The following is a 17,939-nucleotide window of genomic DNA, read 5'->3' on the forward strand; positions in this document are numbered from 1 at the left end:
GGGATGATTGTTGTAGTTGCTGTTGTTGTTGTTGTTGGGCCGTTTGTTGTAGTTGCGATTGATGTTGCGATTGTTGGGATAATTGTTGCGATTATTGTTGTAATTGCTGTTGTTGTTGTATTGGTGATTCTTATCACCGTTTTCCTCCCACTTTCTTTTGACTTGCTTCACATTGGCCTCTTCAGCAGTCTGTTCTTTAATTCTTTCTTCAATCTGGTTCACTAGTTTGTGAGCCATTCTACATGCCTGTTGTATGGAGGCGGGCTCGTGTGAACTTATATCTTCTTGGATTCTTTCCGGTAATCCTTTCACAAACGCGTCGATCTTCTCTTCCTCATCTTCGAATGCTCCCGGACACAATAGGCACAATTCTGTGAATCGTCTTTCGTACGTGGTAATATCAAATCCTTGGGTTCGTAACCCTCTAAGTTCTGTCTTGAGCTTATTGACCTCGGTTCTGGGACGGTACTTCTCGTTCATCAAGTGCTTGAATGCTGACCACGGTAGTGCGTACGCATCATCTTGTCCCACTTGTTCTAGATAGGTATTCCACCATGTTAACGCAGAACCTGTGAAGGTATGCGTAGCGTACTTCACTTTGTCCTCTTCAGTACACTTACTTATGGCAAACACCGATTCAACCTTCTCGGTCCACCGTTTCAATCCGATCGGTCCTTCGGTTCCATCAAATTCCAAAGGTTTGCAGGCAGTGAATTCTTTGTAGGTGCATCCTACACGATTTCCTGTACTGCTAGATCCAAGGTTATTGTTGGTATGTAGCGCAGCCTGTACTGCGGCTATGTTTGAAGCTAGAAAAGTACGGAATTCCTCTTCATTCATATTCACGGTGTGTCGAGTAGTCGGTGCCATTTCCTTCAAAATAGTTAAATGGAACAAGTTAATCATACAGAATATTAAGAGTAGTTAATAGTATTTCGTAGCATAATATGAACTCATTTATAAAAGCTTTTTCTTCATATTAGCGTTTTATAAATTTAAATTCGGGTAGTACCTACCCGTTAAGTTCATACTTAGTAGCTAATATACAATTCAACTACTACAATTCTATATGAAAAACTGATTATAATAATATTTCGCGTTCAAACTTTTATACAATATTTTACAAACTTACAATACCGCTTATTTTACATAAAGCATGAAATATAGCACACAATAACTTTGATACAAGATAGTTGTGAAGACAATTCTAGCTAGTACACAAGTCGTTCAGCAAAGGCAATAAAGACACGTAATTCATACGTCCAGAAACAAGTCATGCATTCTGGTTTTACTAGGACTACTTCCCATCCTTGGTCTTGTGCAACATAACCGTTATGGCCATTGATAAGACAGCGTGTTGTAACGTCATCAAAGGGACGAGGGTTACGTAATGTCCAACAGTCCCGTAATAATCTAAAAACCTCATTTCTTACCCCAATTACCGACTCCGTCACTTGTGGAAACGTTTTGTTTAATAGTTGTAGCCCGATGTTCTTGTTCTCACTTTGGTGAGAAGCGAACATTACTAATCCGTAAGCATAACATGCTTCTTTATGTTGCATGTTAGCCGCTTTTTCTAAATCACGAAGTCCAATATTCGGATATATTGAGTCAAAATAATTTCTTAACCCGTTGCGTAAAATAGCATTTGGGTTCCCCGCAATATATGCGTCAAAGTAAACACATCGTAACTTATGGGTTTCCCAATGTGATATCCCCCATCTTTCAAACGAAAGTCTCTTATAAACTAAGACATTCTTGGAACGTTCTTCGAATGTCTTACAAACTGATCTCGCCTTAAATAGTTGTGCCGAAGAATTCTGGCCGACTCTAGACAAGATTTCATCAATCATGTCTCCGGGTAGGTCTCTTAAAATATTGGGTTGTCTATCCATTTTGTGTTTTTAAACTGTAAAATAGACAAGAGTTAGATTCATAAAAAAAAAATACTTATTAATACAAGCAATTTTTACATATATCATAAAGCATAAGAACACTATATTCCATATATTACACCACACGAATACAACTATCTTATTCCGACTCGCTCGTTTCTTCTTCTTCAGTTTTGGTTCGTTTTGCCAAGTTTCTAGGGATATATGATGTTCCCCTAATACGAGCCGTCGTTGTCCACATTGGTTTAGAAAAACCTGGTGGTTTAGAGGTTCCCGGGTCATTGTTACAACTTAAGGACTTCGGGGGTTGACGATACATATAAAGTTCATCGGGGTTGGAATTAGATTTCTCTATTTTTATGCCCTTTCCCTTATTATTTTCTTTTGCCTTTTTAAATTCAGTTGGGGTAATTTCTATAACATCATCGGAATTCTCGTCGGAATCCGATTCATCGGAGAATTGGTAATCCTCCCAATATTTTGCTTCCTTGGCGGAAACACCATTGACCATAATTAACTTTGGTCGGTTGGTTGAGGATTTTCTTTTACTTAACCGTTTTATTATTTCCCCCACCGGTTCTATTTCTTCATCCGGTTCCGATTCTTCTTCCGGTTCCGATTCTTCTTCCGGTTCCGACTCTTCTTCCGGTTCCTCTTCGGGAACTTGTGAATCAGTCCACAAATCATTCCAATTTACATTTGACTCTTCATTATTATTAGGTGAGTCAATGGGACTTGTTCTAGAGGTAGACATCTATCACATAATATCAAACACGTTAAGAGATTAATATATCACATAATATTCATATGTTAAAAATATATAGTTTCCAACAAAAATGTTAAGCAATCATTTTTAAAGAAAACACGGTCGAAGTCCAGACTCACTAATGCATCCTAACAAACTCGATAAGACACACTAATGCAAATTTTCTGGTTCTCTAAGACCAACGCTCGGATACCAACTGAAATGTCCCGTTCTTATTGATTAAAAACGTTCCATATTAATTGATTTCGTTGCGAGGTTTTGACCTCTATATGAGACGTTTTTCAAAGACTGCATTCATTTTTAAACAAACCATAACCTTTATTTCATCAATAAAGGTTTAAAAAGCTTTACGTAGATTATCAAATAATGATAATCTAAAATATCCTGTTTACACACGACCATTACATAATGGTTTACAATACAAATATGTTACAACAAAATAAGTTTCTTGAATGCAGTTTTTACACAATATCATACAAGCATGGACTCCAAATCTTGTCCTTATTTAAGTATGCGACAGCGGAAGCTCTTAATACTCACCTGAGAATAAACATGCTTAAAACGTCAACAAAAATGTTGGTGAGTTATAGGTTTAACCTATATATATCAAATCGTAACAATAGACCACAAGATTTCATATTTCAATACACATCCCATACATAGAGATAAAAATCATTCATATGGTGAACACCTGGTAACCGACAATAACAAGATGCATATATAAGAATATCCCCATCATTCCGGGACACCCTTCGGATATGATATAAATTTCGAAGTACTAAAGCATCCGGTACTTTGGATGGGGTTTGTTAGGCCCAATAGATCTATCTTTAGGATTCGCTTCAATTAGGGTGTCTGTTCCCTAATTCTTAGATTACCAGACTTAATAAAAAGGGGCATATTCGATTTCGATAATTCAACCATAGAATGTAGTTTCACGTACTTGTGTCTATTTTGTAAATCATTTATAAAACCTGCATGTATTCTCATCCCAAAAATATTAGATTTTAAAAGTGGGACTATAACTCACTTTCACAGATTTTTACTTCGTCGGGAAGTAAGACTTGACCACTGGTTGATTCACGAACCTATAACAATATATACATATATATCAAAGTATGTTCAAAATATATTTACAACACTTTTAATATATTTTGATGTTTTAAGTTTATTAAGTCAGCTGTCCTCGTTAGTAACCTACAACTAGTTGTCCACAGTTAGATGTACAGAAATAAATCGATAAATATTATCTTGAATCAATCCACGACCCAGTGTATACGTATCTCAGTATTGATCACAACTCAAACTATATATATTTTGGAATCAACCTCAACCCTGTATAGCTAACTCCAACATTCACATATAGAGTGTCTATGGTTGTTCCGAAATATATATAGATGTGTCGACATGATAGGTCGAAACATTGTATACGTGTCTATGGTATCTCAAGATTACATAATATATAATACAAGTTGATTAAGTTATGGTTGGAATAGATTTGTTACCAATTTTCACGTAGCTAAAATGAGAAAAATTATCCAATCTTGTTTTACCCATAACTTCTTCATTTTAAATCCGTTTTGAGTGAATCAAATTGCTATGGTTTCATATTGAACTCTATTTTATGAATCTAAACCAAAAAAGTATAGGTTTCTAGTCGGAAAAATAAGTTACAAGTCGTTTTTGTAAAGGTAGTCATTTCAGTCGAAAGAACGACGTCTAGATGACCATTTTAGAAAACATACTTCCACTTTGAGTTTAACCATAATTTTTGGATATAGTTTCATGTTCATAATAAAAATCATTTTCTCAGAATAACAACTTTTAAATCAAATTTTATCATAGTTTTTAATTAACTAACCCAAAACAGCCCGCGGTGTTACTACGACGGCGTAAATCCGGTTTTACGGTGTTTTTCGTGTTTCCAGGTTTTAAATCATTAAGTTAGCATATCATATAGATATAGAACATGTGTTTAGTTGATTTTAAAAGTCAAGTTAGAAGGATTAACTTTTGTTTGCGAACAAGTTTAGAATTAACTAAACTATGTTCTAGTGATTACAAGTTTAAACCTTCGAATAAGATAGCTTTATATGTATGAATCGAATGATGTTATGAACATCATTACTACCTTAAGTTCCTTGGATGAACCTACTGGAAAATAGAAAAATGGATCTAGCTTCAATGGATCCTTGGATGGCTCAAAGTTCTTGAAGCAAAATCATGACACGAAAACAAGTTCAAGTAAGATCATCACTTGAAATAAGATTGTTATAGTTATAGAAATTGAACCAAAGTTTGAATATGATTATTACCTTGTATTAGAATGATAACCTTCTGTAAGAAACAAAGATTTCTTGAGGTTGGATGATCACCTTACAAGATTGGAAGTGAGCTAGCAAACTTGAAAGTATTCTTGATTTTATGAAACTAGAACTTTTGGAATTTATGAAGAACACTTAGAACTTGAAGATAGAACTTGAGAGAGTTCAATTAGATGAAGAAAATTGAAGAATGAAAGTGTTTGTAGGTGTTTTTGGTCGTTGGTGTATGGATTAGATATAAAGGATATGTAATTTTGTTTTCATGTAAATAAGTCATGAATGATTACTCATATTTTTGTAATCTTATGAGATATTTCATGCTAGTTGCCAAATGATGGTTCCCACATGTGTTAGGTGACTCACATGGGCTGCTAAGAGCTGATCATTGGAGTGTATATACCAATAGTACATACATCTAAAAGCTGTGTATTGTACGAGTACGAATACGGGTGCATACGAGTAGAATTGTTGATGAAACTGAACGAGAATGTAATTGTAAGCATTTTTGTTAAGTAGAAGTATTTTGATAAGTGTATTGAAGTCTTTCAAAAGTGTATAAATACATATTAAAACACTACATGTATATACATTTTAACTGAGTCGTTAAGTCATCGTTAGTCGTTACATGTAAGTGTTGTTTTGAAACCTTTAGGTTAACGATCTTGTTAAATGTTGTTAACCCAATGTTTATAATATCAAAATAGATTTTAAATTATTATATTATCATGATATTATGATGTACGAATATCTCTTAATATGATATATATACATTAAATGTCGTTACAACGATAAACGTTACATATATGTCTCGTTTCAAAATCATTAAGTTAGTAGTCTTGTTTTTACATATGTAGTTCATTGTTAATATAATTAATGATATGTTTACTTATCATAATATCATGTTAACTATATATATAACCATATATATGTCATCATATAGTTTTTTTTTACAAGTTTTAACGTTCGTGAATCACCGGTCAACTTGGGTGGTCAATTGTCTATATGAAACCTATTTCAATTAATCAAGTCTTAACGAGTTTGATTGCTTAACATGTTGGAAACATTTAATCATGTAAACATCAATCTCAATTAATATATATAAACATGGAAAAGTTCGGGTCACTACATAAGATCCATCGTAGGAGTCTTGGTTTCGCATCTTGCTTAGTGAATAGATATTTGAGGGATGAATGATCTGTATAGACCGTAGTCTTGGAAAAGATAAGATAGGAATGAAATTTTTCGAAGGCGAAAACTATGGCTAGTAGCTCCTTCTCCGTGGTAGTGTAATTCTCTTGAGCTCCGATTAAGGTTTTGCTGGCGTAATAGATTGGATGAAAGTGTTTATCTACCCGTTGTCCAAGCACTGATCCAACTGCGAAATCGCTTGCATCACACATGATCTCAAATGGTAGACTCCAATCAGGAGCTATCATGATCGGTGCATGTGTTAGCTGCTCTTTCAGATAGTTGAATGCTTTTCGACATTCTTCATTGAAGACAAACGGGACTTCCTTTCTAAGAGGTGAGTGAGAGGTCGTGTGACCTTTGAAAAATCCTTAATGAAGCGTCGGTAGAAACCGGCGTGTCCTAGGAAACTCCTTATTGCTCTTACCGTGGTAGGTTCTGGAAGTTTAGTGATGGTCTCAATCTTAGCCTTATCAACTTCTATTCCTGCTTTAGAGATCTTATGTCCTAAAACTATCCCTTCTTTTACCATGAAGTGACATTTTTCCCAATTAAGAACTAAATTTGACTCTTCACACCGAGTGAGCATCTTGTCAAGGTTTGAAAGGCACGAGTCAAAGGTACTTCCAAAGACTGAGAAGTCGTCCATGAAGACTTCCATACAACGTTCAATCATGTTGTGGAATATTGCTACCATGCATCGCTGAAATGTAGCTGGTGCATTGCATAACCCAAAGGGCATACGTCGATAGGCAAATGTTTCATAAGTATAGGTGAAGGTTGTTTTCTCTTGGTCCTTTTGATCGAGGGGAATTTGAAAGTAGCCGGAAAAACCGTCTAGGAAACAGTAGTACTCATTTCCTGATAGACGTTCCAACATTTGATCAATGAAAGGTAATGGAAAATGATCCTTCTGGGTTGCATCGTTTGAAAAATGACCCTCCAACGACTTCCCGAGTTGGAATAAGTTCATTATTCTCATTTTGAATTACGGTCGTCCCTCCCTTTTTGGGTACCACTTTAACATGACTGACCCATGGTAAATCAGAGATTGGATAGATCAGACCGGTGTCCAGAAGTTTGATTACTTCTTTCTTGATGACTTCTTGAATCATAGGGTTGACCCTTCTTTGCCTCTGAACTAATGGCTTGAAATCGTATTCCATGAAGATCTTATGGGTGCAATAGTTGGGGCTGATTCCTTTGATGTCGGAGATCTTCCAAGCAATTGCCTTCTTATGTGATTTTAGCACTTGAATCAATTTCGCCTTCTCTTGTAGCGTGAGGTCTTTTGATATGATCACAGGGAGTTGTGATTCTCCTTCTAAGAATGCATACTCCAGATTGTCGGGTAACTTCTTCAATTCCAATTTCGGAGGCTCCTCGATAGATGACTTCATTCTAGCTATCTCCTTAAGGTCTAACGAGTAGTACCTCTCCTGGAATTCTGATTCTTCAGTAGCGGTCTCTGATGCTATCTGTTCTTCATTTCTGGAAATTGTCCTCTTTAATGCTTCCTCTTCAGAAACATCTTCTTTAGTTTTGAAGGTAGGTTCGGGAAACTCCTTACAGTCTTCCCTTGACTGGGGTTCCTGATGTACCGGAATGAAATCTGTTTCTTCATTCGGTCTTCTCCTTAGTAGAGGTAAAGGAATGCCTTGTCCTAGCAGTGCTATTTGAATAGTATGGCCAAGAAGGTTACTTTCAGAGAGGGGAGATATGGGATGACTAAGGTCTATGGCTGAATGGTTATCAAGATTTCCTTCAGGAGGTGTAAAGAACAGATCCTTGGAAATTTGATCTTGACTACAAATAGCCATAGTCTCTTCAAGGTATTCATTGACGAGTTCTTGAAAAGAATCAGAGAGATTCACATCCTCTTCCTTAGGATGGTTCATGAGGCGATCAACATTAAATGTGATTTCTTCTCCTCCAACCCTTAACTTTAATGATTTCTCGTGAACGTCAATTACAGACTTGGCAGTATTTAGGAATGGTCTGCCAAGAATGAGGGGGACCTTCGTGTCTTCCTCAATATCCATAATTACAAAATCAACGGGAAATGCGAACTTATCCACTCTAACTAGGACATCTTCAGCTATTCCCCTAGGAATCTTAACTGATCTGTCTGCGAGTTGGATAGTCATTCTGGTTGGCCTTAAGTCATTTAATCCTAGCTTCTTAAATAATGAATAGGGCATTAGGTTTACACTGGCTCCTAAGTCTGCTAACGCATTACTAATTTGGACATCTTGTAGGTAGCAAGGTACCGTAAATCTTCCTGTATGTCCTAACTTAGGGGGGATTCCATGCTGTAACACTAACGAGCATTCTTCACTTAAGGGCAAGCTAACTATCACTCTTAATATCTCTTTGTTTGAAAGCAGTTCTTTGAAAAATTTAGCGCAGTTTGGCATTTCTACTAAAGCATCTACTAGACGTACATTCAAATGCAAATTCGTAATAATATCCCAATATTTAGCAAATTGTGCTTCTTGTTTTTCCTTCTTAAGCCTACCTGGGAAAGGTATGCAGGCGCGCGGAATAATTTCCGGGGCCTTAGGAGAGATAGGTTCCGGTGGATTGACGACTGGGTCAATTGGCACAGGTTCCTTATCGAAAAAATCTTGTATGGGTATATTGACAGTTGTTTCTTTTTCTCCTCTAGTAATTACTAGGGCATCAAACTCACTACACTCTATATCAATTTTAGTGGTTAAACGTTTAAGCGTAAGCTGAAAATTAGTGATTAATTCTTCAAAAGTCTTTATCAATGTATCGAACTTATTCTGGCATTCTATGACTTGAAGGTTTATCATGTATTGCTTTTTCATGAATTCAGCTAAATTTCCTTAGAGTGGAGAGTAGGTTTGTGCAATGGAAAAATTATATTATGATCCGAGCTATTTTGCTGTTTGTGTGCCCATCTAGGGTAAGGATACCTTAGATTGGTTCTAGTAGCATCGGAGTTCTTAGGAATTTGTAAACTTTGAAGAGTGAGGGTGAGATCTTGTAACCTGGTTTCCAGCATTTTTACCGTATGAGCGAAGACATCATCCTTCTCAGCAGCTTCATTGTTCCAGTCTTCCTGTTGTGCAGCTATTGTGTCCAAGAGATCCCATGCTTCATCTGTTGTTCGAGACATGAAATTGCCTTGCGAGGCCATGTCTAGGAGAGACTTATCATCCTTGGTCAAACAATTGTAAAGCGTACAGACTATGTCTGCTCGACTTAACGAATGATTCAAACATCTTTTAAGCATCATCTTTACTCTATTCCATGCTAGACACAATGACTCATTCTCTTTTTGGGAAAAGTTAGTGATGTCATTTCTTAAACTGGTTTGCAGGGAGGGTGGATAATATTTATTTAGAAATTTAGTGGCTAATTCCTCCTATGTATGAATTGAATTCGAGTTAAGTGCGTCAAACCATGTTGAAGCGTACTTAGAATTGAATATTGAAAAAGGTGAAGTTTTAAAATGTTTTTCTCGTTTGATTCCTTCTTAAAAGAGTCAACCAGACTGATAAATTTGTTTATATGAAAATTAGGGTCGTCAGTCAGTAATCCTTGAAATTTACAGATCATACTGACTAGTCTAATCATGTGTGAACTGATTTCAGGAATTCCTTCAGTTCCTAAGGTGATTGGTCATCCTCTTTCCTCTAAGCATGACTTATGCATAGAAGCAAGGGTGTCTTGTTGTTCCATTTTTTAGATTTTCTGATTTTCTGTTACTAAAAACTTAAAAATTACTTTTAGAAAATATTAATTTACTAAAAGGATCGATAATTTAATAAAAACAATTATTCTTGAAATTCGGTCGCTAACCAGATCGGATATCTTAACTGATAGGACTTCTCACAGGTTACTCGTATTGAGGTGGCCAGGCCGACTACGGAGAGGCAGGATCCTTTTGGTTCCAATATAATTGGAGACTGTTTGGAAAATCCAATAACCAAGTCCGTGTATAATTGTCTTTCTTAGACACCACCAAACAACACTTTGTCTGTTTAAAAATCTTTCTCGATCAAAATATTCGATCCCCGGCAGCGGCGCCAAAGAAGAAGCGTATCTACTGATATGCTACTAACGGACGGTTTTTATTTTGTGCAGTGTCGTTAGGTCGCACGGTGTCCGATTCGGTAGCACACAGCGTCTTCGTTTATTTATATTTTGCGGGGCCTAAATTTACTTTACTTTCTAAGGTGTAGAAGGTGTAAGTTAACCTAGTGTCGAATTTTATGCTGATTAACGAATTGAAGATCAAGTGGATAATTGTCTTTTAGTTAAATTACCTGGATAAAAGATAGTAGTTGATTTTAGCTAAAGGTCCTAAATGCAGAAAAAGTAAATAAAGTAGGAGGATATCCGGAGTATGCAGATCAATTAAATGTTGACCAAGATATCAGTATTTGGTTAGGGAAATGTAATTATGCTTATGTTAAGACTATGCTTGGATTGATGTTGATCTGGTTGGATGAGCCAATTACACAGACCTACTTATCTCTGAACTCTCGGAGTTCTCTTTGAGCAGTGAGAAGTATGTCACTTGGTCGTATAACTGAAGTATAACGATACCTCGGAGGTTATCCTTAGTAGAGTACTAGGTTTATTAGTGAGTTAAGCTCTAATCCTAACCCTCGTTATCAGTTTAGATAACTGAATAACAACGTGCCGTGTTGATTGAACACTGATCACAAACAGAAGGAGTCTGTCGGTTTAAGTTGGGAAAACCTTAAATGAAAACTAACAACCATTACATCATACTAGTGAGATCACAACAAATCAAACATTATACAGCATTACAGTTAATATACTGATAGTAAAGCAGATAGAAACCTAATAAGTACCCAAACAGTTGATATGACTAAGACCTAGGGCAACAATCAGACAAGAACATGCAATAGGCTTGGGTCATACAGTAGAGGCACTAAATAGATCTTAACAGCTCCTAAGAGGTCTCTTTGGAACAGTCAATAGGCATACTAGGTCATTCATGTCTCAATTCCTAGGTTCCGTGTCCTAAAAGTGTATTAGATGCCTCTCGGGAACTCCGGCCATACCGAGTTCATAGAATCTTCAGATACAGTATAACTAGGGGTCTTAATCCTATGAAGTAGCTAATTTTATACAGGTGGACAAGTCCTGATCACAACCTAAGTTGGTCAATCCTTAAGATGCTAGCATACAAATCTATCAGGATTCCTAATTTAGTATTATAACAGTAATCGTACTAAATTAACATAATTACGCTAACCCAAACTTCTATCATGGCAACATACAGATAAATTAAGCTATCATGGCAATATTGGAACACATTATTAAACATAAAAGATAAGAATACATGTTTAATACAAAAGACAAGCGTTTCGAATAAAACCTGAAAAAGCCGAACTGATCTGCCCGGGATCACAGGGACTCGCCGGGATATCCTCCGGAAAATAAAAGCTAAGCTAACTACTACTAAAAACTACCTAAAAATATTGAAAATATAAATTGTGTTTCAAGTTGAGTGTGTCTTGGAATGAGTGGAGAAAGCCCCTTTAAATAGACTTGGAATTCTGCCAAATACGCCTGGCAGGCCGTTTGGCAGGCCGTATGGCAGGTCGTATTTGGCAGGCCGTATGCTTGGCAAGCCGTTTGGTGGCTCATGTGGTGGCACGTATCTGGCAGGCCATTTCCATAGTGGCAGGCCGTATGGCAGGCCGTATGGCTTGCTGACCAGGGCCTGATTCACTGGATCGTAACTTGATTTCTTGTCTTTCACCTTTTTCGCTCTAGAATCTTCGTTTTAGCTCCGTTTTACTTGATTCTTTTTGCATCGCCTTTGTAATTACTTAATCTACAAAATCAACTGAAAAAACGATAATTTTGCTGACAAAGTTTTAATCTTTATTGTTTTAGGGCCTGATTTAGGGGGTAAAAACGTGACTTTTTTCCCGATATCAAGTGCGTCCACTTTCGCCACCAAAAACACACATATCACGTATCTCTCGCACAGTTTGCAAGGTATTTGGAGTTGTACAAACCGTCATAGCTCACCGGTTCAATATTCAACAGGGGATTCACCACCTTGAATAACATAGACTACCAAGCTTTCTGTCGCCAGTACACCACCGATAATGAGCCGTGGAAATCAAGTAATAAGGCATCAAAATTCACCAATCCCATACACCGACTCCTCCACCACCTCATCACTAAAACCCTTCGCCCAAAAGCCCAACATGGCGGCACTGTTACCATTAGCGATATGCGCCTAATGCACACCATGATACACAACCAAAATATGAAGGTAGCACATCTCCTGGCCCAGGCTTTTACTAATGAGAAGAATTCAGCAAGAACAGTTGTGCCAGTTTTGGGGGGTCGTTGTTACTAAACTCCTTCGTCGAATGCGTGTTTTAGGGAATGTAGAGTAGTTTAATTATAGGATCGGGGCTATGTCGGAAGAAATAGGGTATAAGATACTGAGCACTTGGGAATACATTCGTGTTGAGGGTGAATAGTTGATCATTCAAGCTAATCTAGATATACCTGATTCTGAAGACCGGACAGTGCCAGGGGTGAGAGTACAGGGTTTCAGACCTGATTCTAGGACGAGAGATGGTAGGAGGCGGCGAGGTTCTCAGGAGCCAAGGGATGAGGATGACCCCACCGCACATAGACGGCCCACTGACACCCGCCGACACTCATCAGTTGGGGATGGTGATAGGCCACGGTTTCCGCCATACCACTACTACATGGGGGATCTACCAGGACACGAGAGTTGGTTTGCCCAGCTTGCGATCTTTCAGAATTTAGATCATTTTACACATCATACAGGCAGACAACTCAACGTCCCGCCATATCCTCAAGAGTACCCAGTATTAGTATCCCACAGGGACAGTAGAGGCGAAGGTCCGAGCCACCAGTTTTTGGGACCTCCATTTCCACCTCGGCAACACTACACGTAGCATACGGTCATCCCATCTCCACCTCCACCTCCACAGAGCATAGGGGCTGCGGGTTTTGTTGACAATCTGTTCGACACCTCCCATATGAACATCCACATAGATACATCCACCGATGCTCAGGAGTCGGTATGGGATCAGGCGGCATAACGGCGTACGACCGAGGGGATTGCACAGGATATAGGTGGCATGGATGTTAACCAACAGTGGGGTAGGGGTAGAGATTTACATGAGGACATGGGTTAGCAAAACAGGGCCTATGGTTTACACGAGCACATCATCGCTTACAGGGTTGATTGCACGGTCGGACGAGATACAGTTCAGAATATCCTCGGGTGTGAATACAGCAGAATTGGCGAACCAGTTCGCCACAGACGAGGAGATGACCGACGAAGGTCAGTCCAGATTAAGAAACCTGACAAGGCCACGCACCAGCGTAATCTATTCCCCTCCGTACCCACCACCTCACCCGTGACTATATTTATATTTCGAATATTTGGATTATTACTTATGCTACTCTATCTTACTTTATGCTTGTACGCCCGGTTTCGGGCATAACTATCTTTATGTTTTTAGTATGTATGGCCTTTAGAATAAAAATTGCATGAATAAAACATCACAAAACAAACGACGATCGAGACCGTACGAGATGGAACCACAACTTGGAGCAAGGACGCTCTGAACGAGGATGACGCTGGCACAAGAATTGAAGAATCCATAATTAGCGCTCCATCCGACTACATGTCCTGAAACCATAGGGGAGTACTACGTCTTCACTACCTTTTTCAATAGAATATACGCAAACTACTATACCACTTTAAAAACTAAGTGTGGGATTGGCAACCCCACCAACATAAACTTTTAATAACACAATGCCTCTTTTAAAACCTAAAGTGTGGGATACTTCGTATCCTTAGCATTGAGGACAATGTTAATTTAAAAGTTTGGGATAGCAAATGTTGCACATAACGATTCTTGTAAAATCCTCAACTTTTTCACAGAAATTTAAACTTTCCAAATTATAAAACACTAAGGATTATAAAATTCTATAAAAGATCAAAAAGTTTTTGCTATAAAATAGACAAAAAGGGTAAAACAAGGTTGAAAACTTTTTGCGAAAATCAAAATCAATTTTCCAAAAGAGCATTGCATAACGAAAGGCGCAATTCAACCTACTATAATTGTTGTGAGGCACCCCCAAATAAGGCTTTATAAGCACTCATTTTTAGTGCTTCATTATATTTCCGTTGAGCGCGCCGATGTTAACATCTCGGAATCAGAACTTGCTCTTGATCTACATTTCGGAATCACACAGTTTGACGAGGATAACTAAATTAAAACCTCAGCTATTCGTGAAGACAAAAACAACCCCCGCTACACATTTTCATTTCCATCATATTACCTCTTCTTACCTACTCTATCCGCTTCATAAATAAGTAAATCCCGACAAAATCATCCTTTTTTGGGAAAACCCTCTACAAAACCGCATTAGAAAAAATGCTAGCATCTAAGCTAATTATTAAAAAAAGATCGCCAAAACGAGACCTCGAAGAGAAAAGCAAAAGAAGTTATCTTGAAAAAAAAATCTTGTTGATGAATAAAGGTTCTGAGAAAGGAAGTAGAACCAGAAAAGATTCGAGAAAAGAAACTCCTGGCAGTCAAAAAGAAGGATGATTACCATGAAATCGATCTTTCAAAAAGAAACTCCTATCTATCAAAAACCTTCGCACCCTAAACTTCCAAATCCCCATCTCTTCACAATCCAAGCTGAGTCGATAACTGAAAATTCTCGCAACTAAGTGATGGAGATTTGAGTCTAGATCAAGCCTATGACGAAGAATGTAAGCATGGCTGGCTAAGAGTGACTTCATTTTTTAGAACTATAGGACACCCTAAACACTTTAGTGAAATGAGTGACCCGAGTGAGATAGCCTCAGTTATGTAACCTCCTCTCATGCTTGCGGAAAAAGATTTGAGAATAGCAAAAAGAATAAGAACGAAGTTCTCACTCTTTCGTCTTGCAGAACAAAGATAACTTGATCACTACAAATTAAAGTCCTCGCTGTTTAAAGTTCGAAAGTTTGCTTGAGGACAAGCAAAGTCTAAGTGTGGGATATTTGATATCGGCTAAAAAGACATGTTTTTACCCACGATATTGAGTCCCAAAAGCATAAAGTTCAAAGCTTTGTTGGCAAAATAATCACTTTTTCAGTTAAACTTGTAGATAAAGTAATTATGAAGACGATGCAAAAAGAATCAAGAGAAACGGAGCTAAAACGAAGATTCTAGAGCGAAAACGGTGAAAGACAAGAAATCAAGTTACGATCCAGTGAATCAAGGCTGACCAGGCACAAAAAGGCCTGCCATACGGCTTGCCAAATGGCTTGCCAGTATGGCAAACGGCCTGCCAAACGGTCCGACAAATGGGCTCGATAAACGGCTTGCCTAGCAAACGGCTTGCCAAACGGTCAGGCAAACGGGCTCGATAAACGGCTTGCCTAGCAAACGGCCTGCCAAATACGGCCTGTCAAACGGCCTGCCAGACGTTTGCAGGCAAAATTCTAGTCTAATTAAAGGTTTTTTGTCATCCAATTTCCACACACCTCTCTTCATTCTCTCACTACAATACACTTTCTCTCACTAGAGCTTTCCAGGCCTTCTCACCTCCGAGCGGGAAATTAAGTACCCGGAGGCGAACGCAAAAGATTGTAATCGGAGCAGTCTAGAGGATGTCGGCACTTGTAATGGTCCAGATCTCGTCTGTAAACGGTGAACGTTTTCCTTAATTTAATGAAGTTATCTTGTTATCTTAAATTGCTTTCATTTTGCATGATTATCTATCTATTACAAATGTTTCTTACATGTTGAATACTTTTTCTGAAACTTATCATACTGTTATGCTGAAACCCTGACGGTTTACAAGTTTAATTTACGGATCACCCTTTCCGCTTATTAACATGGCTATAACCTAGTATTAGGACCTGATCAACCCTAGGATACAAGGTAAGTAGTTATGTGTGCTTAACGTCAAAATATGGATATAGTACCTACGTACGAATAACCACTTATTCATTATAGAAGAGCTGTCCATTTAGGTTGTGATCAGAGTTAGCAACAGAGAGTTCAGTGAACGCTAGCTTACTCAAAAGCATGATTCGCATCAGAAGCAATGTTCTTGAGATGTTGTAAGATGATCCGGGGTTGAATAAGTGATCGCAAAGGAGAGACCTCTATTTCAATTAGTTGTACCTTAGAATATCTAAGATTGCACGTCTGTTAATGTTAAGGCATAGCATAGTGATTAAGTGGTAGGATATTGCTTTAGTTAGACCAACCAGGATTAAGAAAAGGGGAACTTTAAGTTATGTAACCGGTTAGTATCCAATCTTTCGCCTAAAGAAAAGGTGAAACTAGTTGAATTTGTGGATATTACACAAGAATTCGACCAATGGCTTAAAGCAAAAGTCACAGATATGCAAGTTGATTATGGTCCAAAAGAAATTGACGATGAAGTTAATCACAATTTCGACACCACAGCTACCTAAGTGTGGGGAGATTCAAATGTTCTAAAAAGAAAATACTGTCTAGAGTTAGTTGTTCTGTTCTCGTGTAGTTCCGAGAATGAAATCCGATTGGTCTTTTCCACTAGCAGATACTAAAGAACTAGTTTTCTCCCCCCATTCTGAATTTATTTTTGTTTTGTAGGTTTTGTATAAAATTAATATGCTTTTTAAATTTAAGTTTTGTGTGAATTTAAAAACAAATTTTACTTTATTTCATTAAGTTTAAAAAAAATGATTTCTAAAATTCGTCGTAAGTTAAAGACTAGGTCGTAGAACTGAAATTGCTTTACCCGAGGGCGAGGCAAAAAATTTTATTATCATTATTTTAATATTATTGATCTAAAGTATGCCAAAAAAAATTAAAAAAAAAACCCGAAAATCTTTGTTTTTAAAACAATCGCTTTAAAATGACAATTTTTAAATTTTGTCGAGGGATAGACTAGGTAAACGTACCGAAAATACCTCTACCTAAAGTAAAAGAAAACAAAATTTTAAAAAAATTATTGATTTAAATTGTTTTAATAAATAAAAGTTTTATAAAAAAATATTTGTATATATATGTTTGTAGTTTATCTTATGTACAAAATAGGGTAAAACATCGCACTTTCAAAGACTGACATTAAGTTCAGCAAAAGCTGCTAATTTTGACGACAAGATGTAAAATATCAAATGTGATATAAAATAATATGTTTACAAACTCGGTATTTTTAATCACTTTTCTACACTAATCACCCTCATGAATTTATAATTATAGTCTGATTTCATGCAAATGAGGGCATTGCATGATCTCAAGTGTGGGGAAGGGTTATAAATTCTCTCGGGTTTACACTTGGTTTAATTGCCAAATTTTGTGAAAATTTGAAAATTTTTCAATTAAATGAATTCAAAATCATGTTTATACATATTTATGAACGATAAAATTAGGTGTTAATACTGAAATTATTGTTACCTCGGAAAGGACATAAATTGAGAAACAACCCAAAATGTAGAATTCATTTAAAATAGAATAGAAGAGAATAAAAAGGCAAAGAAAGAAATAAATAAAAGCTAAGTGTGGGAAGAATTCACCAAGTTCTTTAAAACATATATCACATATTTTTGTACAGATTATTGCAGGTACTTTTGCTTTGGACTAAACTAATCAGTTTTACCCAAATTACTGTAATATATTTGAAAGAAAGATGGATCTACACGATGAATCAATTCCATCATTAAAAGGAAGTAACGTCTTTCGAAAAAGACACGCGCTT

The sequence above is a fragment of the Rutidosis leptorrhynchoides genome, chromosome 6 (assembly GCF_046630445.1).
Source record: "Rutidosis leptorrhynchoides isolate AG116_Rl617_1_P2 chromosome 6, CSIRO_AGI_Rlap_v1, whole genome shotgun sequence".
Classification (NCBI taxonomy): domain Eukaryota; kingdom Viridiplantae; phylum Streptophyta; class Magnoliopsida; order Asterales; family Asteraceae; genus Rutidosis; species Rutidosis leptorrhynchoides.